The sequence below is a fragment of the Balaenoptera borealis genome, assembly GCF_965194805.1.
Source record: "Balaenoptera borealis genome assembly, chromosome: 21".
Classification (NCBI taxonomy): Eukaryota; Metazoa; Chordata; class Mammalia; order Artiodactyla; family Balaenopteridae; genus Balaenoptera; species Balaenoptera borealis.
In genome coordinates, this window is record NC_138880.1 from 3,417,166 (window position 1) to 3,441,937 (window position 24,772).

Here is a 24,772-nt window from a genome sequence, read left to right on the forward strand (position 1 = left end):
GTATTTGATTTGATATTTTTTACTACATTGTCTATGTGGCAATTACTAAACTTATTTTACACTTCCTTTTCTCTCTCCTTCCTCCTAGGTTTTTGGTTTTGTCATTTCTTTGTCATAACGTATAAGATTCATATTATTTCTCCATGCTTGTCCTTATGTTTGTCTTGGTCTTTATACAGAAATAAATTCAGTGCTCACCAACACATTTTTTGCCAAAATCGCCCTAGTTATCTCTTGGTTAGATGAAGTTCATGTTTAAGTGGACTCCTTAGGCAGGATTCCTGAATGTTGTATTTCTAGAATTCTTGCATTTTAAAAACTTCTTCAATACCTTTGATATTTGAAAGACTATTTGGCTTAATATAAAATTCCTTGGCTCACATTTTCTTGAGACTTTAAAGATATACTTTACTTTTGTTTTGCTTTGTGTATTGCTGCCAAGAAGTCTAAATCCAAGTGATGTCCTCTGCTTTATAAACAGCTTGGCCTCTAACCTTGAGAACTGAAGGATTTTCCCCTTTATCTTTAAAGTATGTTTGTTTTAATGAAGTATGTCTCATAGTTGGCTATTCTGGTTCAATATTTTAAGGTATGCAGTTGGTCCTTTCAGGGTATATATTTTGTTCTTTTATTTCAAGAAAGTTTCCTTGGATTATAGTTTTAAAGATTAGTGCTGTTTAGTTTTTTCTGTTTTCTAGGACTTCAATTATAAGTATGTTGGATCTTCTTTTCTTACCTTTACATCTATCTCACTTTCTCTCTGATCCCTTTTACTTTTTCTTAATTCCATTTTCATCATTTTGGCTATATTTATTCCTCTCCTCAGTGCTTCTCATTATATTTTCAATAAAATATTTTCCCTTGTGCCCCTTATAATTTAATCTTAATTTTTGAGATGATTTTCAGTTTCTTTCCTGAGTTTGATCAACTCATATTTCTTTCTATCTTGGAGCAAGTTTTTTTGGATTTCCAAATTTCTTGGCACATCTTCAGATAATTTTAGTACCTTCAAAATTTTGTTCAAGGATATCTATGATACTTGATGTTGGTTGAGAGGTGAGTTTTCCCCTGCTCTTTTGGGGAATTGGGAGAGGACTGGACAATTTTTATCAGATTCTCATGTTCTGTTTTCTTCTTACATGTTTGTATAAGAACTGCCATTTTCTGTTATTTGAAATGCATTATATTTTCCTGGACCAGCAATAACAGATGATTTTTTTTAAAGTCAGGAGTAAGGCATTTGCATGGCTTACTAAGTTTCCTAATTCCAGTGTACCTTCTTCTCTTAGTGTAGTGAAGTTCAGTTTCTTCAACAAATGTTACCTTCTGGAGGAGGGGATGTTACCTGATTCTGTGATTTCTTTTTGTTTCTATCGGATCCTTAATTTCTACCTCTTGCTTCCTCCCTCCCCCTCACAATCAAGTTCTTCCCCCTCTTCTAGAATGTGCTTTCCCCAAATTTCCATCTCAAATTCCGAACACTTTCAAGTCCTTTCTTTCCTGTCCCTTTTAGCCAGTGCTCAGATCCACCAGGTCTCAGAGCTGTTCTCAGAATTTCTTCAACCAGGGTGGATGCATCTCTCTGGGGGTGATTTTATCCATGTTCTCCCACAACTAGGCAGTCCCCTGCTCTTCTCTTCTATTTCCTGTGTAGTTTCTCTCTGATTCTCTACTTCAGCATGGATTCTAGGGCTGTCTCAAGTTTGTTTCTGATACTTCTTTTCCTACTTACATGATATTTATAGTTTTAGGACTTTTCTCCTTTTGAGGACGACATGCTGTATCATGTTTTTAAGGGTAGTTTCACTTGACCTCCTTTGTTATTTGTATGTTTTTGTCGGATGTGTGGATATACTCTTATCTGGACAGCTGCAGTTATCCCATGAGAACCAGGAAGTCTCTGTTCTTTATCCTTTATCTTATTCTTTGTCCTTTATCATAAAAGAAGGATGTCCAGAACTTAGCCCTCAGTGTTGTTTCAGGATCAAATGAGGCAATGCAGATAGAATTCCTAGCCTAGTACATAGCATAGTACGTGCTCAGCAAATTTTAGTTGCTATTATTATTGTTATTGTCCTTGTTATTCGATTCACGTTGTGAGTCTTCCGCACATTGGGTGTTTCACAGGGTCCTCATGCATCAAGGATCCCCAGGGAAGGAGAATCTGAGTTTTAGTTCTAGATTCTCTCTTAGTAGCATGTGTTTTCCTTCCTACTTCGAGTTTGTCAAGCATCTACCATTTCTAGAAATATATATATTTTTAATATTCCAATATTTTTCTACTGAGGATAAATGCTTCTTCAAAAGCAATTAACCATAAAAGCAGATGGGGTGGTGATGGATACAAACGCCTGTGGATCCCAGCAGGACGACCAGGGTGGTGGCCCCGCGTCTCCCTCTGCCTGAGCTGCCTGCATGTGGTCCCCCTGCCATTTGGTATTTTATAAGATTCTCTTTTCTAAACCAAGCTGTTCCTCCTGTCTTCCGCTTTGCTTTTGTCTCTCCCGTTCCCCGATGCCTCATCCTTTTCTTGCTCGCTCTCCCGTTCTCTGCCCTCTCTTGCACCTTCCCCCACAAATAGGTGATTGCTCTACAGTGTGTCACTTGAACAAATAGCTTATATTTAGAACATCCCTCCTCCCAGACTGGAGTTTACATGTGCCCTCTCATCCAGCTGCCTTGGCTAAACCATCCCCGCCTCAAGTACAGACTGTAGAACGTGACACATCCTGGCTAAAGGACTGGCTTAAGGTGGGGCCCTGGGAAACACTTGCCCTTGGACCTCAAGCCTTTAATGAACAATGTTGGTTCTCGTAACGCCCCTCAGGCAATGACATGTACTATGTACGGAGCAGTTGTGGCAGCACAGAAGTAAAGAATACTCAATTGTCATTGCTCAGGAATCCATGGAAATCATTCCATTCCAACTTGCTGACTTCAAAGCAGGAGCTGCTCTTTGCAGTGCTCTTTCCCCAGGGCTCAGGTGGGTGGTGAACATGCCCTGAGCCCCTGGGCAATGTGGTAGCTGAGTCATGGCCTCAGAGACGCCCAGTCCCAGTGCTGGAACCTGTGGATGTTACCTTACATGTCAAAGGGGACTTTGCAGGTGTGATAAGTTAAGAATCTGGAGAGATTATCCTGGGCCATCTGCAATCACAAGGACCTGTGTCAGGGGGAGGCAGGAGCTCAGACAGGAAGTGGGGGGTTCAGACAGAAGCAAGAGGGTTGCAGTGATGTGAGGAAGGGTCACAAGCCAAGGAACACAAGTGGCCTCCAAAAGCCAGAAAAGCAAGGAGACGGGTTCTCCCCAAGGGTTTCCAGAAGGAACGGGCCCTGCCAATACCTTAACTTTAGCCCGGAGAGACTGACTTGGGACCTCTGACCTCCAGACCTGTAAGAGATACGTTTGTGTTCTTTCATACCACTGAATTTTTGCTGATTCATTGGGGCAACAATAAAAAATGAATACAGGCAGTGTTGTTAGTTCCCCGTTGGCAAAATGCATTTATTCTTCACTTAAGATTCAATGCCGGCAGTTAAGGACTCACCCAAGTTCACAGGGACGGCTATAGACAAAGTGCTGATTAGAACTGGAGTGACTGTTTCTATCAGTTGCTTTTGACGCATAGCAGATAACCTGGAACTTAGTGATTTAAAACAATGAACATTTATTCAGCTAACCACCCTACAGGTCATAACTGTGAGCTGGCTCAGCTGCATGGGGTTTCTGGTGTTGACTGGACTGAACCACGGACCTCTCGGCGGGCGCCAGGTCCTGTGGGGCTTGGTGTGCTGGCAGGGCCTCAGGCGGGAGGGTTTACCTCTGCACCACCGGATCTTTCAGCCTCCGGAGGGCTTCTTCAGGCTTGTTCTCATGGCAGCTGGGCGGGGCTCCAAGAGAAACAGTGAAAACATGCGAGGTAGGCTGAGGCCTCGGCTCAGAATGCACACCTCACTCATCACTCCCTCTGTGTTTTGTTGGCCAAAACCAGGTGGTAAGATGAATCTGGATTCCAGAAGGGGAAAAAGATTCCATGTTTTGACGGAGAAGCTGAAAAGTCACATTGGAAAGGATGTTGGTACAGGGAGGAGTTGGGGTTTTTGCAACGTACATCTTCATATAATTTACATCTCAAAGACTGGGTCACTTTGAGAAGAAAAGGGGATGCTTTTAGGAATTACATCAAGACAGCAGATATAAACCAGGGCTGTCCCAGGTGTTAGTTAGGCTGTGAAGGCCCTTACCTCCTGACTTCCAGCCCGAGGCTCTTTTTGCTCCGCACACTGGTATGATGCTGCTTTGCTGACCCAGGGGCGGGGAGGCCACAGAAGTTTGCAGAGGTCAGACCTCAAATCTGAGTCCAGGCCAAGGTTAGCATGAACGCTATTCCTGGTATCCAGGTAAACACCCATAAAGAATTTGTTTTCCCGTTTCTCCCTATAACCAAGGAGTGTCTTCTTCTCCCCTGGGACCCTACATGTCCAAATGGTCATCAGAGTCTCATGGTCAATACCCATGGTCGCCGCACTCAACCTGGCTCTTGTGCACACTGCGACCATACATTTTATAAATATAAATAATTTATAGAGTTCCCACCCGAAGCTCTTCCTGTAAGCATGAATGTAGCAAGCTCGCCTCTGAGACTTTGAACCTCGGCATAGATTTTTGTTGACCTGACCTATAGGGAATCTGGCCTTTTTTTCTAATCCTGCCATCCTTTTCAAAGCTTATTTCAAAAGCCTATTTTATAGCTTGGTTTATAAAAAGCTCTATTTTTCCTTCAAATAATATAGTACTTTTGAAACACGGAGAATTTCTCCATCAACTTTAGAAATTTTTGTCCTGTGGTTTGAAGTCATGAGCTGGGGCATTTGGGAACTTATTTAGAAACCTTGAAATCGTAATATATGTGTGGTGGCTTTTTAATAACCTCCCAGCAGGCAGGCCATTCTTGGAGGTCATTGAGCTGGTAGCAGCTGACGTGTCTGGTGCCATCTTAACGTTCCCAGATCAGATTTCTGGAGAGCCCTCACTTCCCCCTTGGTTAAGTCTAGAGGCCTCTGCTGGGCTTTGCAGCCCCTCTGGAGTCGTCCCTCGCCTGCTTGTTCAGCCTTTTCCTCGCTGCTCTGAGGCAGGTAATCTGAGAAGTGCCTCCCCGGAGGATCTGTTTGTGCAGGTGACATGATGGCCCGGGATGGGCTGGGCCGACGCCTCCCAGTGTCGTGTATGTGGGGCCTCTCAGCTCTTTCCTTCCCTCTGTCTCACCCCGTCTCCTGCCAAACCATCGTCCCTACCCATTCCTCACATGCTTGTTTTTGCGCCCCTTAAGGTAGAATCTACAAACGGAAGGCGTAGACATGGTAAGCACGTGGACCCTCCACTGTAGGCAGGCAGCACTCAGATTGAGAGGCAGACTATCACTGGAGCCCGAAGCCCCCTCCTATTTCCTTCCAGGCTCTCTCCCCTCGCCTCCAAAACTAACTACTCTCCTGATTTCTATACCATACATGAGTTGTGTCTGTTTTCTACCCTTTAACAGGACGTCGTGCAGGCCGTGCTCTTCTGTGTCTGGCTTCGCCTGCTCAGTGGTCGTGCGTGGTTGTAGGCTGTTCATCCCTTCCCTTCAGGATATTCCTCTGTGTAAACACACCACAATATTGACTCATTCTGTTCTGTTAATGGGCATTCCAGTTGGGGAGTGTTAAGGATAGTGCTGCTGGGAGCTCCTTCTACATGGTTTCGGTGAGCATGTATGTGCATTTCTGGCGGGTGCAGGCCTCGGAGTGGGGCTTCTGGGTCATCTGGGCTGTGTGGCTGCAGTTTTATTAGATTCTGCCAACAGCTTTCCAGGGTGGTCATACCCATAAGGCAGCACGTGAGAGTTCTGTTTGACCCACATCCCACTGATACTGGGTATTTTCTATCTTTTTATTGCAGCCATCCTAATGGGTGTGAGTGGTATGACACAGTGGTTGTAATTTTCCTTTCCCTCTTAGCTGATGAAGTTGGGGGAACTGAGCTCTGGAGCCCACACCACCAGGCCCACAGGGTCCCCTGGAGCCCTGTGGGGTCTGCTGCGGAGCTGGCCTGCTCCCCACCGTGCTGGGGGAAGCCTCATGGGAGTGGAGGGGGGCCGTCAGCCAGGGTTGAGCTGTGGCTGGGGAAAAACCTACACCCAACCCAACTCTAGGACCCGGAGCACTTCGGACGGCCCTGGAATCCTAAACCCTTCACGGCGGGCCACCATCCCTGTGGCAGGGGCAGCAGGCCAGGAAGACCAGAGACCATTCCAGAGAGATACTGGCAGCTACAGGGCAGTGTCCCCCTCAAGGTGCCCGCCCTCCGAGAGAGCCGAGTAGGTTAGACAGAGCCAGCTGCTAACTGAAACATTAGCAATGCAGCCTCTGCTGCCCCTGGAAACACACTAGCTTAACCTCTGACCTCCATCCATAAGGCTGCCCGGCTGTGTGGCCTCATAAATTTCCTGGCAATACTCCTCATTTTGCCGAGGAAGAGACCAAGCTCAGAGGAATGACTCCATTTAGCTCTCACTAGCCGCATGAAGTAGGTGCTGTTATCGTAAGTGCCTGGCCGACAGAGCTCCGTCAGAGTCGTTGTCATGATTCCAGCAAGGCTGTCACGTGCAAAACCCTGTCATGCTCCTTCTCTGAAGATGGATGAACAAACTGGATAATCGTCTTTGCAAGAGAAACTTGAAGTGCTGAGATTATTTTTCTCGGATAGGCCAAAAAAGAGCCAAAAAGCCTCTTCCTTTTCCACCCTCCCCTCCCTACCCGCCGCCAACCTCCGTTTCCAAGAAGATTGCTCTGGAGAGTGACTCTCTTGTGGATGTTTAATTTCCATATGTCCTTGGAAAAAGCATCAGGCTTCCCCTCTGTAGGCAGCGTCTTGTCTGGAAGCGGAGGAGGTACATCCCTCACCTGGAGTCCCACGCGGTTGCCTTGTCCTCCTGTGACTTGTGTCCAGCCCTGCTCACCTGTCAGAGCTGAGCCCTGGGTTGCTCATAAAGCCCTCATCGGCCATGCGTCTTCCTGAACTACAACCTTAAAGGCTCGGATTGAACAATTTAGCTCCCAATGGCCTTCTGTCCTTAATAGACGACCCTTTCTTTCCTGCATATTTTTCTTTCTACAGCCAACAACGGGATTATAAGCTCCCGAGGGCTGGGGCATCTCGCTCAGCCATGTACCCATATGGGTCACAGACTAGATGCTCCACCCTTTCCTACTGGTTATTTCAGCTGTGTTCTCAATCATGTGAGTTAAAACATTTAGCTTTTTAAATATCTGTTCCTTTGGTATGATCATTTTTGTGTGTGCACTGCTGAATTTTTTCTTTACATAAAATCTTTTTCTTTGGGTCTCAGGGAAGGTGGTACATCCTCGGGAAGAGGGTTTGGGAAGGGGGTTTCTGCCCTAGTTAGATGTGATCTGTGTTTTCCCTTTAACTCTTGCGCAGCTCTGCCTTCCACATGTGTCTGGACATCTTCCATGCTGATGGTTCCAAGTCCCTAAAGCAGACCTTAGTAGCCGCTCAGCAGATCTTCAACTGCTGTGTGGATTCCGAGGAACAGCAGGTTTACAACAGTTGTAGTCAATTCACCAAACTGTCAAAATTCGTGGTGCTACTGACAATGTAAACACTCTTCCCCAGCTCTCCAGACCCTTAATCAGAGAGGCTAATATTTGGCTGATGTGCTTTGTGCATGGTGTTCACAATCAGGTAAAGGGCCTATGAGCAACAAATTTCCCCAAATGCAGGAAGAACTAGGATGAGAGGCAAGGTCTAGGCCATCAAGTCCAATCGTCAGCTCCTGGATAATCGAAAGCTAACTTCATTACCTCTATATTTTACCCTTACCTTTGGTGATTTTTGTCATTTTTCAAAGGCATAAACCCAGCTGGCCCGCGGCAGCTGAGGACAGTTCTGTCTCCCGAGCACATGTCTCAGGGGAAGAGCCCTGGGTCTGGGTCCTCAGACCTCACCTCTGCGCACCCACCTCCGAGCCCACGTCACTTCTCTTCCGCTGGTCCGTTGGCTTTTCTCTTCTTTATGAATTTCAATTTTCCTTGCACTGAACATATTAAAATTTAATAGTCACAGGGTCTTAGTTCATGACACACCAAAGCTTTCCTGATAATTTCATTTCCTTCTGTCATTGAAGAGGTTGTTCTCAAAGTCTCTGTGACCTTGAATAATCCCCACATGATGGTTATTTGATTCTGTTTGCACATGGTGATTTTTATTCTTCACAGACATGGTAGCTTTATCTACCTGATTATGTTCCCCTTGTGCTGATATTAATAATATAAGTGGGGAAATTTTTAGATGTTCTCATCTAAGAAGAGGCCAGTTCTGTAGAATGAATACTTGCTAAATCAGACCTCACCCACCCCACTTCGTTTCTCTCTATTCCTCCCCAAGTGGCTTCCAAGGAGAGGAAGGGTGAGCAAGCTAAGCGCCTGGCCTTTGCTTTTTGAGTGCAAAGTAGCAGCTGGAGCAAGAGTGGAATTACTTTGGGGGTGACCTGAGAAACTGTGTGGGTATTAAAGGAAAAATCGTCCCTTGTTAAATTGTTAAAAACAGAGTCAAACTGTCCCTTGTTAAAGATGTCAATACAGACTTTACTCAGGGCCATCGCGATGGATATAGGGATCACTGTGATGGATATGGGGATCACTGCGATGGATATAGGGGTCACTGTGATGGATATGGGGATCACTGCGATGGATATAGGGATCACTGCGATGGATATGGGGATCACTGCGATGGATATGGGGATCACTGCGATGGATATGGGGATCACTGCGATGGATATGGGGATCACTGCGATGGATATAGGGATCACTGCGATGGATATAGGGATCACTGCGATGGATATAGGGATCACTGTGATGGACATAGGGATCACTGTAATGGGATTCTATGGTGGGGAGAGAGGCTGGGCTCCAGGAATTTGGTGTGGTCAAGCGGGAATCTACAGCCAAGGAGCAGAGAGGGCCAGTGGATGGAGGACTCCTAAGAGGAAACACCAGGCGTGAGGGGAATGCTGTTTCAACTGACCTAACAGGATCTTTGCTGAAGGCAGGCCTGGGCGACCAGACATCACCTGGAGGATGGCGGGGGAGAAATCTGGCCAGAAATCAGGATGGAGTGTGGTCAGATATTGAGGGTGGGGCTCTGTAAATGCCTGGTGGAGCTGGGCGCTTTGGGAAGGAAGCGGTTTAGTGCTGGGTGTGACTTCAAGCATGAGGAGAGCTAGGTTAAATTGCCCCCGGCACCTGACCAGGAAGCACAGAGGAGTCTGCAGCAGGAGTTAGTCTGACGTGAGCACCCTGCTGTCCCCAGAGCCTCTCCAGCCTGGGCGCACCGTGGGGTCTGACAGGCGCCATCTGCTGCGTCCAAACGGCTCCCTGTAAAGGGCGCTCCTGCCGTGCTGGTCTTCACTCATCAGACATGAATCACACATTTCTGGCTGTGCCCGAATGGCTGGATTTGGTTTATGTGACCTTCCTGTCACTTGCTTTGTAATTGTTCTATGTGTGCTGGCAAAATGAAAAGGGAAGAGTTCCAGGGCAGCGATGTCCAGTTGAGTCGTGACCTGGATTCCAGTCTCACATACACAGAGTGCCTGAAGCTCGACAGTGAGAGGCTGGGGTGTTGCCGAAGTGCGTTTCTTGAGGATCTCAAGAGATGATCTCCTTGGTCTTTTTGCTCTTCCTGGTGTCCTCATCAACTCCAGGCAGGAAGACTGTCCCCGGGCACCTGGGGTGAGGGGAGCATGGTGGGGGCAGCCTTCCTGGTGATCCACACTCTGCCGGGGGCCTTGCAGGCTGCGGGGAGGGGAGCGGTGCTGCTGCCCGAGAGCGTCGCTCCACAGCTCGCTCGATCCCTCCCTCTCTCTGTCTCCCTCTCTCTGTCTCTCTCCCTCTCTGTCTCTCCCTCTCTCTGTCTCTCTCCCTCTCTGTCTCTCCCTCTCTCTGTCTCCCTCTCTCTCTGTCTCTCTCTCCCTCTCTCTGTCTCTCCCTCTCTCCCTCTCTCTGTCTCTCCCTCTCTCCCTCTCTCTGTCTCTCTCTCTCTGTCTCTCTGTCTCTCTGTCTCTGTCTCTCTCTGTCTCTCTCTCTATCTCTCGGCACCAAAGTTGGTTTGCCCATGAAAGGAAATGAGGAAATCAACTTGGAATTAAAAGATCCATAACAAGTAGTAAAACTTGGAACGGTCAGACTGAAGACACCTGTGGAAATATTTCCTTTGGAAATACTGATTCATATGAGGCTGCCAAGTTGGCTACTTCTTGATTTCATGGTTCAAGCTCCTAGGATGCTTCCCCTTCTACGGCCTCCCGCTGCGTGAGGACAGAGACCAGCCCCACTGCCAGCTGTCTACCTCGGGTCTCCCAGGGTCCTCCTTGGGCACTCTCGCTGGGAACCTGCTGTTCTCCGGGCTGTCGCCTCACCACCGGCTCCTCTGAACATCCCTCCTGAGCCCCTCTCTCTTCACCTGTCACTCTTCCTCCAGGTATTTGTTCAATGTCAACTCCATAGGAAGCCTTTCCGACAAGCTGCTTCTGCTCCTCTCCTCGCTCTGAGCACCTTGAGGGGCCGTGGTCACGGCTCAGGTTCGTGGTCAGTGTCAGCTTGCCCCATCCACAGGGGTCCTGACGGTCCTCCCCTCTGACTCACTGTGTGGAAGCTTTGCCTTTTGGACAAAGGTCTGCAGATACCCTGTGGACGTAAGGATTGGTGCGACCCCATGAGAAGGCATTCTGCTCCCTGTGTTCAGTAGACGCTGGACAACAGCCCTCAGACGTGCAGACTCAGGGAGGCCCTGCCTTTCTCTGCAGCCCCCAGGTCCCCACTGTGCTCCTGGCGGGCTCTCTGGACTGGGAGTTCCTGTCGCGGGGGCTGCCTGCCACCTGCGGTCGGGGTGCAGCGCGAGGGTGGTGGGCACGTGGACTCAACGAGTACCTGTGAACGAATGAATGAAACCTCCAAACAGGAGCAGCAAGGAGCTTTACTGGTTCCGGCCTCAAAACCCCCGTAGGCTCTGAAGGCATCAGCAACCTGGGCCCGCACAGCTCCCCGCCTCGGCTCTCCTCTCCCTGCCTGGGGGCCGAGCGGGGCGGTGAAGTCCCCGAGCGCACTTTCTTTCCTTTGGGAGGAAACCACCCGAGGTCCAGGGTCCTCACACGCCTTTCTTGTTTCTGGTTGTTCACAACTGAGCTGCTGCTCTGCGGTGGCCCATGGGACGGCCACTGGAGCCCCAGCGAGAGCCCTGGCCGTCCTGGGTCTTAGTGGAAATTCGTTCCTGGATCCTCTGCGACCCAGGCGAGGGAGTCTCCTCCTGGGTCAGCTTCTGTTGCCACCAAAGTGCAGCCTCGTGAACAGCCGCCAGGACAGGTGACTCTAGGACAGAGAAAGACAAATATCCTGTGATATCGCATATCTGTGGGGTCTAAACAATGATACAAATGAGCTTATTTATGAAACAGAAACAGACTCACAGACATAGAAAAAACAAACTTATGGTTACCAAACGGGAAAGGGGGTCAGGGAGGGATAAATTAGGGGTACGGGATTAACAGATACACACTACTATATACAAAATAGGTAAACGACAGGGCCTACTGCACGGCACAGGGAACTGTACTCAATATCGTATAATAACATATCATGGAAAAGAACCTGAATATATTCAGAGATATATACACATATCTGAATCACTTTGCTGTACACCTGAAACTAACACAACATTGTAAATCAACTATGCTTCAATTAAAACATGCAAAGTTAACAATAACGGGAGTGTATCAGTTGTGAGTTGGTACAAGGATACATAGAGCTGATTCACTTCATTGTACAGCAGAAACTAACACAACATTGTAAAGCAATTATACTCCAATAAAAAAAAAAAGAGGAGGGGCTTCCCTGGTGGCGCAGTGGTTGAGAATCCGCCTGCCAATGCACGGGACACGGGTTCGAGCCCTGGTCCGGGAAGATCCCACATGCCGCGGAGCAACTAGGCCCGTGAGCCACAATTACTGAGCCTGCGCATCTGGAGCCTGTGCTCCGCAACAAGAGAGGCCGCGATAGTGAGAGGCCTGCGCACCGCGATGAAGAGTGGCCCCCGCTTGCTGCAACTGGAGAAAGCCCTCGCACAGAAACGAAGACCCAACACAGCCAAAAATATATATAAATAAATAAATTTTTTAAAAAAGAGGAAAAAGAAGAAAAAACAGGGTCATGAAGCGGGTGCCTCATGTTCACGAATAGCTCAGTGCCCTGTCCCCACTCCCTTACACCAGCGTCCCCAGCTCAGTCCCATGTCGTTACTGGCCCCCAGGAGAAAACCACTAGGAAAGGAGGAGAAGAGCAGCCACTGTCAATTTGGGACTTGAATTCTTACAGTAATCCCTGAGGTTGGTGCTGGAACTTCCGGGCTGGCCCCAAAGGGAGGCTGTCTCCCCCGCCCCGCCCCCTGCGGCTTAGCTGGGCTCCAGTCAGAGGCACAGTTCCAGGTACCAGGAAGGACCTCGGGTCCGGACTGCTTCTCACCCTTTCCAGCACTTGCCTGGGAATGCCTACCAAGTCTCAATCCTTTGGGCTAAGGCAAAATTTTCCAAGCTACTCTTTGGAAGAACCCTCCATAGGAGGTTAATAGCTATTCTACGGGGAGAGAGGGGTTCTATTTTCGAATGTGGAAAAGTTACTTTTTGGGGAAAGTAACACATCACGATAAACGGACAAATGTGAGAAATATGTGAAGTCTTTAAGGGCGCTCCCCTAAATTCTCACCCAGCTCCTGTAGAGGATCTGACCTCAATCATTCACATTAGGTAATCACTACATCAGGCTTGTTGTTTTTCTCATTGTGTTACCACTTCCTGGAACGCTCACTTTTAAAGATACTAAGGGGCGAATTAAAGTCAGATTCCTCTAAGGATATACAGGCACTGGGTGGAGGTATTTCAGGGAAGGACTTGGAGGGAAGACACCTAAAATCACATCCTGCAGGAGACCACCTAACCGTGCAAGCCCCTCTCCCTCCTCCAGAGCCAGCCTCCCACCCTGGCAGCTTGACCCACCTCCCTGCCCGCTGCGGGCAGACGCTGCCCCCGCCCCGGTACTGGCTCCTGGCCACTCCCCCGCCGTCTTCCACACGCAGGGGCCCAGCTGCTCACTGGACTCCATTCGGCTCAAATTCAGCTTCTCCGAACAGAGAGCCTCTTCTGCCGGCCCATTCCACAGAGTTCTACTGGGAATGGCATAATTTCCTGCCCAGGTGCCCAAGACAGAAATGAATTTTAGGTCCAATTTATTGAGTTATGATTTACATACAGTAAAATTCACCTTTTTAGCACATTGCTCTGTGGGTTTTAGTAAGAACGCACAGTGGTGTAACCACTTCTAAAATCAGGGTGCAGAGCAGTTCCACCACCCCTAAAACTGCTCTCACACCTTTGTCGTCACACTGTGTCCCAAGCCCGGCTCCTGGAAACCACTCATCTATTTTTGGTCCCTATAATTTCACCTTTTCCAGAACATCATGTAAATGGAATCACATACTCTGTAGCCTTTTGAGTCTGGCATCTGTCCTTTTTTTTTTTTTTAACATCTTTATTGGCGTATAATTGCTTTACCATGTTGTGTTAGTTTCGGCTGTATAACAAAGTGAATCAGCTATACATATACATACATCCCCATATCCCATCCCTCCTGCGTCTCCCTCCCACCCTCACTATCCCACCCCTCTAGATGGTCGCAAAGCACCGAGCTGATCTCCCTGTGGCATCTGTCATTTAACGTAACATATTTGCAATTTATCCCTGTTATTGTGGGTTTTGGTGTCTTCCTTTTTTATTGCTAAGTAATATGCCATCTAAGCCAGCGGTGTTGAGTTGCATGAAATTTTTCTTTCTCTTTCATTCCCTACCACATCCCAGGTCCTGGCAATTCTACCTTCTAATCTCTCTCAGATTCGTTCCTTGCCATCCTTTCTGCCCCCCGCCCTCAGCTGGGGCCATCACAGCAGCTCCCCTACTGGTCCCCACCCCCAGCTCTCCTCAATGCCCCTCCCCTCAAAGGCACGTGGGGCCTCACACTGTGGTTGCTGCCCCACTGCAGGGGCTTCAGTCACCCCCCCCCCGCCCCCTGCTGCTGGTCTTTAACCTCTGAACCCCTTCCAGCTCCGGTGCTCCGTCTGGTTCACAGCCCTCCCCACACGCTGGCTTCCTCGTTCGCGTTCCAGTCACGTGCTGTGTCTGATGACCAGCCCACAGTTCTGCCCTTTGGACATCAGCCCTTCTAACCTTGCTTGTTCCCCAGAATCTGGACAGCCCGGGGAGACTCTGCTCCTCTGAGTCCTAGAGGGAACATCTCAAATGGCCGTGAGGGCAGCGTTCTATGAGCACCGTCACTGTTTCCCTGCCTTGTAATTAGAGGGAGTTTAACCGACAGAATGTCAGTACACTTGATCAGAGCTTATAAAAAAAGAAGGTTAATTAAACTGCTTTACTCATTCAGACCTTCATCTTCTCCCAGCAATTCATAGTGACTTCTGGACCCTGACCTCGCATTTTCCTTCCTTTGGGTGTTGATGGGGACTAGAAAGGTGCTTGGTGGGCGTAGAGGTGGGGTGGACTGGCCCGGCCTCGCCTTTCTCCCCCTTTCCGTGATGCGAGCCTTTCTGGAGAACACCCAGAGCCCGTCTGGAAGCCTGGTGCTGCGCCAGCCTCTTGGGGCGTACACGTGATCAGCCAGTCTTAAAAGGAGGAGACAGAGAAGGTGTCTGATTGTAGAAGGAGAGGCCCCTTCCAGCTCCTCTTTCTGAGATTCAAAGTGGTCTGCCCCATAACACCCCCAGTTTCTAGAACTACTGAACTCAGTCCTTAGTGGTCTTTCTTCTACAAGTCAGGCCTGAACAGCAATCTGCATCTAATAGCACTGGGGGCTTCTTCCTTTGTCTTTGGGTGGAAAGGTGTGACGAAATTTGATTTTTATGATTGGCAGGAGCTGATAACCTCTAGAGTTTGGAGTCTTTTGCTTGTGATTTTTAAAGGGGGATGCTTCATTATTAGCATCCACTGCTAATAATTAGTTTTATTAGGATTATTTGTTACTGAGAGCAGAGTGTTTGGGGTGAGTGTAGGCAGAGGGCATGTTTCCATCTTGCCCTTCCTACGCTCAGGCTACTGTGCAGAGGATGTTTGCAGCCAGTGCAGGCCAGTACTGATCCGGCCGTGCTGGGCCGTAGGGATGGCCCCCGTCTGATTGTTAGTGCCCGTGACATTCATGGGGTTTACGAGTTCAGCTGCCACCTCTGCTGCTACTGAATGGCGTGGCTCAGGGAGGATCTCAGCTCTTCCTTCTTGCTGCTAAAAAACACGCAGCCATCCACTGGCCTTTGTCTATCCCTTTAGTTTAAGGTTTCTTCCCTCGTAGGACACAGATCCCTGTTGAAGTGAGGGATGAGGGGACATATAAGCCTTCCCAGTAATTTATACAATCAGTAGATTGAACAAATGAAGGTTCAGAAAGCAGAGCTGGATTGAGAGTTTTAGGAGAAGTCTTTTCTATGCAAGGTCAAATTCCTGTTCCTTCTAAGTGTCAGTCATGTACCTTCTGGAACTCGAAAGCCCAGTTCTCAGGCCAACCTAAGGTTTGTGGGCACAGTAGCAAGAAGGCGGAAAATGCAGTGGGAGAAGAACGTGTGACCTGCAGAAGCCTGAATTCTAGGTCTTTCCCAAGCACTGCCTGCTGGGCGTGGGAGGTTCTGGCACTCACTCTGCTGTTGAGCTGAGACCCAGAGACCCGATGGGGCCTCAGAGAGCAGCTTGTCCCGCCCATGCTGCTGAGGGTCAGGAAGGTGATAGTGCGAAACGCTCTGTTGCATCTTCGGTCTTTTCTCCTCATCATGATTAGTTTGTTCATTCTCAGACTTTTTAGTTTTGAGACAGGCTTGGACCTGGGACCCTTTGCTGCAGTGCTTGCACCTGGACAAACAAAATACAAAGAAACTATAAGGGACTAAAAATAACTGTGTGAATGCAGTTGGGGCAAATTATGGACAACAAGATACGAAAAGACCAAAAAAACCCCAGCTGCCACTTCTGAAGAGCAGGGAGCAAAAGCAGGGTACTGGGCATGCCCCCAGCACTCAATGCCACCAAGGGGGTAGGCAGACCACCTAAGCCCCCCCTCCGGGCCCCCTTGGACACGCCCCTACCCTCACCCCATGTAAGGAACCAGTTCCCCCCACCTAGGGGAGCAAACAAGGAAGCAAGGGAGGGGCCCCAGTAAAGCCTTGCCTGAATTTCTTGTCTGACCTCTTAGCAATTTCTGTTGATTAAGGAGGTCAAGAACCCTGGTCAGTAACAGTTTGATTTGGGTAAGGTATTTTTCAAGTTTTTAAAAATTCAGGTTTATTCAGGTTTTTAACGTGAAATTCCAGTAATTAAAGAAAAGTGTGCTCCATGTGCAACCACCAGTACAATCAAGATAGAAGATTTCTGTCACCCTGAAACCCTAACCTTAACCATTGGCCCTTGGCAATCACGCATGTGATGTTTGTCCCTGTGGCTTTGCCTGCTCCAGCTTGCCATACAGATGGAAGCAAACAGTATACAGCCCTTTGAGTCTGGCCTCTTTCTTGTAATGCCTTTGAGATTCATCGTGTTGCTGCGTGTGTCAGTACTTCATTCCTTTCTAGTACTGAATAGTATCCCATTGCATGAAGGTACCGCAGTTTATTTATCCATTCACTAGCTGATGGACATTTGGGTTGTTTTCTGTTTTGAACTATTGTGAGTAAAGCTGCTTATAAATAGTCACATATAGATTTTTGTGTGACTATAGGTTTTCATTTTACTTGGGTAAGTATCTCAAAGTGGGATTGCTGGGTCGTATGGTGAATGTATGTTTAAATTTGTAAGAACCTGCCAAAATGTTTTTCAAAGTGGCTGTACTATTTTTAAAATTCCAACCAGCAAAGTATGAGTTGATAATTTATTTTTATTTCTTAATATTATTATTATTAGTTTGTCTCATATGTATAACTTTAAATACATCCCTTATGTTTTCATAAGCAGTATACTGGTTGGCATTTTCTAAATAGCTTATTACACTTTTGAATTACTCTCTTAAAAAACCACTCTCATGTTAAATAGTGATATAAAATTAAAGGTGTTTGGGATTTTATAACAAGTTTTTGTTAGTAATTTTGAGTTTTAGGCCATCATGATCTGGGAATGTGTTCTGTGCCACTTTTTTTTTTTTGTATTTTAGGGTTTCCTTGTGGCCTGATATAGTAACAATTTGAATGTTCCAGGCATTCAAAAAGATATATTTTCAGTGTGTAATGCATATATATGTGTGTGTGTGTGTGTGTGTGTGTGTGTGTATTTTTGAGGTATAATTGACATACAACATTATATTAGTTTCACTTGTACAACATGATTTGATATTTATATATATGGTGAAATGATCACCAGAATAAGTTCCATCACATACATAGTTGCAAAATTTTCTTTTTCTTGTGATGAGAACTTTTTTTTTTTTTTTTTTTTTTTTTTTTGTTCACCATCAGCGTTTATTGGGCGCCTATTATGTGCAAAGCACTCTGCTAGGCGCTGGGCAAGATACAAAGATAAACCCACAAGACTGCCCTCAGAGAGCTTACAGTCTAGTATAGGAGCGCAGTCTCTGGAGAAGATCTTTTAGGTGTGACTGAACTCCCCTGACCCACCCACCAAAAAAAAAAAAAAAGAGGGGGTGGGAGGGGGGAAAAAAGAAAGGAAAAAAGAGAAAAACCTCAAGTTTACTAGACTTGGTTTCAGCCATTTTCTCTTAGTGCGGCAGCTTCACATAAAAAAAAGCATCAATCTGAAAGTCTTTTAAAATGCATACTTGTACTCATGAACAAAATTCACTTTCATTAGAAAAATGCTGAATATTTATTGCAATTAAGAAAATCCTCAAACATATCTTCAGTATTTTCATGAATTTTTTTCTTATGAATCTGTATTTGTAAAGTAGACAGTTTCCCAAATTGCATCAAAACATGCAACCACTTTTTGAAACAGATCTCTTTAAACCACTGGCAGTCACGTAAAAGGTACACAGGCTGTCTGCTAAAAGCAAGGGAAGCGTCTGAAATGGACAGATGTTTACTACCAAAATTCACAGCTTATGGTTTTTTGCCCCCCATAAACTCATTTCAGGTCAATTCAAAGCATTATAAAATAACACCTCCATTAACGTATACCCCCAAAGACCCAAAGCTTTAGATCATTAAGCTTTTAGATAGAATAGTGAACAAACGTTCCTTGTGGCCTTCAAGCCTATCTCTTAGTTGCCAGACCCACCAAAGAGCTGTAAAATAATTCCAAAAACAGAAGCTCAAAATAACCCCCTTTTCCTATTACACCCTAAGGAATTTCTGAAGTTTCCTGTTATCTTCCTTTAAGCATAAAGGAACCAAATGTAATCAACTGGGGGAACAGAATCACTGATATAGCTGCTTGTCTAGGTTAAACTGCTAGAGAAAAGGAGCATGTAAGCACAACATCTTAAAATTAACTCATTTCTAAACATAATTACTTTAGATGAGTGTCTTGCAATTATTCTCTTCCCAGGATCATCCCTGGGCTCAGAGGTTTCTAATTAAAAGTGTGAAGCCTTGGGTCTTTGTGGAGACTTTCTAAGACTTCTTGAAAACACTGACGCTGAGGTCGATGATACGGTTATCAACTGAACACAGGTCCATCTTCTTCGTGCAGAATTACAGTGAACTTACAGAGCTGTGCGTACCCAGAAGTGAGCTCCTGGGAGGGGGGCTTCTCATGCCCATGTTGGGGCACCCTCGTCCTGAGCACCTTCCCTTCACTCGTGAGTAAAAGCAAACGCGCCCACTGTGCTCGGGGCCCTTTCTACTCCTCTTTCCCACTGAACTCCGGAAAGTGGGTGGGCTCGGACTGAACAGTAACTGGAGTCAATTTCCACATTCATCCCCAGCAAACACAGATCCACGCATGCAGAGGCCCATGAACACCCAAACCAGCCCCGGGTCTCGCTAAGGCTGCAGGCTTCTTACGTGCACCCGCCTCAAGGAGAACACACCCAACTTTAAGCTTTGACGCCGACAGATTTTAAGTTTGTACAAACTATACAAGAAGTTAAATCTTCTGGGTGTAAAATCTAACAGAAATAAAGTCAGATCAATATGAATTATGTGTTGACTTGTCTTTCAATTGATGAGAACTTTTAAGATTTATTCTCGAACTGTACTTTCTACATCTTTGCCTGAGCTCCAGTGAGGGAGGCCTGGGGTTGATCTGTTTTGCTGACTTACGAAATAAACAGGATTAACCAAGATGGCGGAGTAGAAGGACGTGCTCTCACTCCCTCTTGCAAGAGCACCAGAATCACAACTGGCTGCTGGACAATCATTGACAGGAAGACCCTGGACTTCACGAAGGAGGATACCCCACGTCCAAGGACAGAGGAGAAGCCACAGTGAGACAGTAGGAGGGGCACAATCAGAGTAAAATCTAATCCCATAACTGCTGGGTGGGTGACTCACAGACTGGCGAACACTTATACCACAGAAGTCCACCCACTGGAGTGAAGGTTCTGAGCCCCACGTCAGGCTTCCCAACCTGGGGGTCCGGCAACGGGAGGAGGAATTCCTAGAGAATCAGACTTTGAAGGCTAGTGGGAATTGATTGCAGGACTTCGACAGGACTGGGGTAAACAGAGACCCCACTCTTGGAGGGCACACACAAAGTAGTGTGCGCATCGGGACCCAGGGGAAGGAGCAGTGACCCTGGGGGAGACTGAACCAGACCTACCTGCTGGTGTTGGGGGGTCTCCTGCAGAGGCGGGGGGTAGCTCTGTTTCACTGTGGGGACAAGGAATCTGGCAGCGGAGGTTCTGGGAAGTGCTCCTTGGCGTGAACCCTCCCAGAGTCTGCCATTAACCCCACCAAAGAGCCCAGGTAGGCTCCAGTGTTGGGTTGCCTCAGGCAAAACAACCAACAGGGAGGGAACCCAGCCCCACCCATCAACAGTCAAGTGGATTAAAGTTTTACTGAGCTCTGACCGCCACAGCAACAGTCAGCTCTACCCACCACCAGAGCCTCCCATCAAGCCTCTTAGATAGCCTCAACCACCAGAGGGCAGACAGCAGAAGCAAGAAAAACTACAATCCTGCAGCCTGTGGACCAAAAACCACAGTTACAGAAAGACAAGATGAAAAGGCAGAGGGCTATGTACCAGATGAAGGAACAAGAAAAACCCCAGAAAAACAACTAAATGAAGTGGAGATAGGCAACCTTCCAGAAAAAGAATTCAGAATAATGATAGTGAAGATGATCCAGGACCTCGGAATAAGACTGGAGGCAAAGATTGAGAAGATGGAAGAAATGATTAACAAAGACCTAGAAGAATTAAAGAACAAACTAACAGAGATGACCAATACAGTAACTGAAATGAAAACTACACTAGAAGGAATCAATAGCAGAATAACTGAGGCAGAAGAACGGATAAGTGACCTGGAAGACAGAATGGTGGAATTCACTGCTGCGGAACAGACTAAAGAAAAAAGAATGAAAAGAAATGAAGACAGCCTAAGAGACCTCTGGGACAACATTAAACGCAACAACATCCGCATTATAGGGGTCCCAGAAGGAGAAGAGAGAGAGAAAGGACCAGAGAAAATATTTGAAGAGATTATAGTCGAAAACTTCCCTAACATGGGAAAGGAAATAGCCACCCAAGTCCAGGAAGCGCAGAGAGTCCCATACAGGATAAACCCAAGGAGAAACACGCCAAGACACATAGTAATCAAAGTGGCAAAAATTAAAGACAAAGAAAAATTATTGAAAGCAGCAAGGGAAAAACGACAAATAACATACAAGGGAACTCCCATAAGGTTAACAGCTGATTTCTCAGCAGAAACTCTGCAAGCCAGAAGGGAGTGGCATGATATACTTAAAGTGATGAAAGGGAAGAACCTACAACCAAGATTACTCTACCCGGCAAGGATCTCATTTAGATTTGATGGAGAAATCAAAAGCTTTACAGACAAGCAAAAGCTAAGAGAATTCAGCACCACCAAACCAGCTCTACAACAAATGCTAAAGGAACTTCTCTAAGTGGGAAACACAAGAGAAGAAAAGGACCTACAAAAACAAACCCAAAACAATTAAGAAAATGGTCATAGGAACATACATATCGATAATTACCTTAAACGTGAATGGATTAAATGCCCCAACCAAAAGACATAGACTGGCTGAATGGATACAAAAACAAGACCCATATATATGCTGTCTACAAGAGACCCACTTTAGACCTAGGGACACATACAGACTGAAAGTGAGGGGTTGGAAAAAGATATTCCATGCAAATGGAAATCAAAAGAAAGCTGGAGTAGCTATACTCATATCAGATAAAATAGACTTTAAAATAAAGAATGTTACAAGAGACAAGGAAGGACACTACATAATGATCAAGGGATCAATCCAAGAAGAAGATATAACAATTATAAATATATATGCACCCAACATAGGAGCACCTCAATACATAAGGCAACTGCTAACAGCTGTAAAAGAGGAAATCGACAGTAACACAACAACAGTGGGGGATTTTAACACCTCACTTACACCAATGGACAGATCATCCAAAATGAAAATAAATAAGGAAACAGAAGCTTTAAATGACACAATAGACCAGATAGATTTAATTGATATATATAGGACATTCCATCCAAAAACAGCAGATTACACGTTCTTCTCAAGTGCGCACGGAACATTCTCCAGGATAGATCACATCTTGGGTCACAAATCAAGCCTCAGTAAATTTAAGAAAATTGAAATCATATCAAGCATCTTTTCTGACCACAACGCTATGAGATTAGAAATGAATTACAGGGAAAAGAACGTAAAAAAGACAAACACATGGAGGCTAAACAATACGTTACTAAATAACCAAGAGATCACTGAAGAAATCAAAGAGGAAATCAAAAAATACCTAGAGACAAATGACAATGAAAACACGACGACCCAAAACCTATGGGATGCAGCGAAAGCAGTTCTAAGAGGGACGTTTATAGCTATACAAGCCTACCTCAAGAAACAAGAAAAATCTCAAGTAAACAATCTAACCTTACACCTAAAGAGACTAGAGAAAGAAGAACAAACAAAACCCAAAGTTAGCAGAAGGAAAGAAATCATAAAGATCAGAGCGGAAATAAATGAAATAGAAACAAAGAAAACAATAGCAAAGATCAATAAAACTAAAAGCTGGTTCTTTGAGAAGATAAACAAAATTAATAAGCCATTAGCCAGACTCATCAAGAAAAAGAGGGAGAGGACTCAAATCAGTAAAATCAGAAATGATAAAGGAGAAGTTACAACAGACACCGCAGAAATACAAAGCATCCTAAGAGACTACTACAAGCAACTTTATACCAATAAAATGGACAACCTGGAAGAAATGGACAAATTCTTAGAAAGGTATAACCTTCCAAGACTGAATCAGGAAGAAGCAGAAAATATGAACAGACCAATCACAAGTAATGAAATTGAAACTGTGATTAAAAATCTTCCAACAAACAAAAGTCCAGGACCAGATGGCTTCACAGGTGAATTCTATCAAACATTTAGAGAAGAGCTAACACCCATCCTTCTCAAACTCTTCCAAAAAATTGCAGAGGAAGGAACACTCCCAAACTCATTCTATGAGGCCACCATCACCCTGATACCAAAACCAGTCAAAGACACTACAAAAAAAGAAAATTACAGACCAATATCACTGATGAATATAGATGCAAAAATCCTCAACAAAATACTAGCAAACAGAATCCAACAACACATTAAAAGGATCATACACCACGATCAAGTGGGATTTATCCCAGGGATGCAAGGATTCTTCAATATACGCAAATCAATCAATGTGATACACCATATTAACAAATTGAAGAATAAAAACCATATGATCATCTCAGTAGATGCAGAAAAAGCTTTTGACAAAATTCAACACCCATTTCTGATAAAAACTCTCCAGAAAGTGGGCATAGAGGGAACCTACCTCAACATAATAAAGGCCATATATGACAAACCCACAGCAAACATCATTCTCAATGGTGAAAAACTGAAAGCATTTCCTCTAAGATCAGGAACGAGACAAGGATGTCCACTCTCACCACTATTATTCAACATAGTTCTGGAAGTCCTAGCCACGGCAATCAGAGAAGAAAAAGAAATAAAAGGAATACAAATTGGAAAAGAAGAAGTAAAACTGTCACTGTTTGCGGATGACATGATACTATACATAGAGAATCCTAAAACTGCCACCAGAAAACTGCTAGAGCTAATTAATGAATATGGTAAAGTTGCAGGATACAAAATTAATGCACAGAAATCTCTTGCATTCCTATACACTAATGATGAAAAATCTGAAAGAGAAATTATGGAAACACTCCCATTTACCATTGCAACAAAAAGAATAAAATACCTAGGAATAAACCTACCTAGGGAGACAAAAGACCTGTATGCAGAAAACTATAAGACACTGATGAAAGAAATTAAAGATGATACCAACAGATGGAGAGATATACCATGTTCTTGGATTGGAAGAATCAACATTGTGAAAATGAGTATACTACCCAAAGCAATCTACAGATTCAATGCAATCCCTATCAAATTACCAATGGTATTTTTTACGGAGCTAGAACAAATCATCTTAAAATTTGTATGGAGACACAAAAGACCCCGAATAGCCAAAGCAGTCTTGAGGGAAAAAAATGAAGCTGGAGGAATCAGACTCCCTGACTTCAGACTATACTACAAAGCTACAGTAATCAAGACAATATGGTACTGGCAGAAAAACAGAAACATAGATCAATGGAACAAGATAGAAAGCCCAGAGATTAACCCACGCACCTATAGTCAACTAATCTATGACAAAGGAGGCAAAGATATACAATGGAGAAAAGACAGTCTCTTCAATAAGTGGTGCTGGGAAAACTGGACAGCTACATGTAAAAGAATGAAATTGGAATACTCCCTAACACCATACACAAAAATAAACACAAAATGGATTAGAGACCTAAATGTAAGACTGGACACTATAAAACTCTTAGAGGAAAACATAGGAAGAACACTCTTTGACCTAAATCACAGCAAGATCTTTTTTGATCCACCTCCTAGAGTAATGGAAATAAAAACAAAAATAAACAAGTGGGACCTAATGAAACTTCAAAGCTTTTGCACAGCAAAGGAAACCATAAACAAGACGAAAAGACAGCCCTCAGAATGGGAGAAAATATTTGCAAATGAATCAACGGACAAAGGATTAATCTCCAAAATATATAAACAGCTCATTCAGCTCAATATTAAAGAAACAAACACCCCAATCCAAAAATGGGCAGAAGACCTAAATAGACATTTCTCCAAAGAAGACATACAGATGGCCACGAAGCACATGAAAAGATGCTCAACATCACTAATTATTAGAGAAATGCAAATCAAAACTACAATGAGGTATCACCTCACTCCTGTTAGAATGGGCATCATCAGAAAATCTATAAACAACAAATGCTGGAGAGGGTGTGGAGAAAAGGGAACCCTCTTGCACTGTTGGTGGGAATGTAAATTGATACAGCCACTATGGAGAACAATATGGAGGTTCCTTAAAAAACTAAAAATAGAATTACCATATGACCCAGCAATCCCACTACTGGGCATATACCCAGA